Genomic DNA, 2,413 nt, shown 5'->3' on the forward strand with positions numbered 1-2,413 from the left:
CACACGGGCCAAAAAACGTGAACGTGAGGAAACGGGGAAAAAACGGGTACGGCGGCCGTGTTGCAATAAACTGGGCGCGCACCATGGAAAACTGGGGCCGCCGTGCCCCGACCCACGTAGGGGCGCTTGCGCCCCCAAGGGCCCGTGCCATGGGCTAAGTCGGTCCGGCCGATGTGCCGTGATTGGCCGCCTCGAAGCTCCCTTCCCAACGGGCGGTGGGCTGAATCCTTTGCAGACGACTTAAATACGCGACGGGGCATTGTAAGTGGCAGAGTGGCCTTGCTGCCACGATCCACTGAGATCCAGCCCCATGTCGCACGGATTCGTCCCTCCCCCACACCTTTCATTGAAATGATAAGGTTCGAAAGTGCAACTGGCAAAGTTGGCCTACCTACATGGCTAAGTCCAACGGAAACCGTACGTGCCAAGTCACAAGAGATATGGTAAAGTCCGCCCCGGGACTTACGCAATCACTCGCTAAGTCCAACGGAAACCATACGTGCCAAGTCGGAAGAGATATGGTAAAGTCCGTCCTGGGACATACGCAATCATAAGCTAAGTCCAACGGAAACCATACGTGCCAAGTCAGAAGACATATGGTAAAGTCCGTCCTGGGACATACGCAATCATCCGCTAAGTCAAACGGAAACCATACGTGCCAAGTCACAAGAGATATGGTTAAGTCCGTCCTGGGACATACGCAATCACCGGCTAAGTCCAACGGAAACCATTCGTGCCAAGTCACGAAGAGATATGGCCAAGTCCGTCCCGGGACATACGCAATCACCCGCTAAGTCCAACGGAAACGATACGTGCCAAGTCACGAAGAGATATGGTTCAGTCCGTCCTGGGACATACGCAATCACCCGCTAAGTCCAACGGAAACTATACGTGCCAAGCCACGAAGATAACGGTCGAGGCACCATCGGAACAAGTAAATACGACATGGGACATGAACGTGTAAAATGGTTCACGGGCGAAGAACGGGTACGACGACCATTGTGGAAGAAACTGGACGCGCACTATGATAAACAAACGATAACCATGCGGGGCGCACCGACGAAACCACGTACGATGACACGGGGCGCACCGAAAAACGGGTACGGCGGCCGTGTTGCAAATAACTGGGCGCGCACCATGGAGAACAGGGGAAAACAATGTGCGTGGAATGGACGGATGCACGTACGGGCACACGGGCCAAAAAACGTGAACGCGAGGAAACGGGAAAGAACGGGGTACGACGGCCGTGGTGCAAAAAACTGGGCGCGCGCCATGGAAAACGGGTGAAAAGCATGTGCGTGGCATGGACGGATGAACGTACGGGCACACGGGCCAAAAAACGTGAACTTGAGGAAACGGGGAAACACGGGGTATGACGGCCGTGTTGCAAAAAACTGGGCGCGCACCATGGAAAACTGGGGCAAACCATGTGCGTGGCATGGACGGATGCACGTACGGGCACACGGGCCAAAAAACGTGAACGTGAGGAAACGGGAAAGACGGGTACGGGGCCGTGTTGCAATAAACTGGGCGCGCACCATGGAAAACTGGGGCAAACCATGTGCGTGGCATGGACGGATGCACGTACGGGCACACGGGCCAAAAAACGTGAACGTGAGGAAACGGGGAAAAAACGGGTACGGCGGCCGTGTTGCAATAAACTGGGCGCGCACCATGGAAAACTGGGGCAAACCATGTGCGTGGAATAGACGGATGCACGTACGGGCACACGGGCCAAAAAACGTGAACGTGAGGAAACGGGAAAGAACGGGGTACGACGGCCGTGTTGCAAAAAACTGGGCGCGCCATGGAAAACGGGTGAAAACCTTGTTCGTGGCATGGACGGATGAACGTACGGGCACACGGGCCAAAAAACGTGAACTTGAGGAAACGGGGAAACACGGGGTACGACGGCCGTGTTGCAAAAAACTGGGCGCGCACCATGGAAAACTGGTGAAAACCATGTGCGTGGCATGAACGGGTGCACGTACGGCCACACGGGCCAAAAAACGTGAACGTGAGGAAATGGGAAAAAACGGGCACGGGGGCCGTGTTTCAAAAAACTGGGCGCGCACCATGGAAAACGGGTGAAAACCATGTACGTGGCATGGACGGATGCATGTACGGCCATACGGGCCAAAAAACGTGTAAACGGGGATCCGGGGAAAAACAGTGTACCCCTTCTTCACAAACGAAGGGCAGGGGTCCCAAGGGGGGCTAAAACCCTCGGGTATATTGGGGAGGAGGGGGCTCCTCCCTGCTTGGGTGTGGGAAATCGGTGGGTTTGCATATGAAATCATATGCAAACCTCCCGTTTCTCCCGTAACCCTTGCTTTTCCCAAACGTTGGCTCGGATGTCCCGTCGTTCTCCTGTCCCGTGTACGACTCATGCCAAATTCTGATCCGTCGGTCG

This window comes from Hordeum vulgare, unplaced genomic scaffold (genome assembly GCF_904849725.1).
Source record: "Hordeum vulgare subsp. vulgare unplaced genomic scaffold, MorexV3_pseudomolecules_assembly, whole genome shotgun sequence".
Lineage (NCBI taxonomy): Eukaryota > Viridiplantae > Streptophyta > Magnoliopsida > Poales > Poaceae > Hordeum > Hordeum vulgare.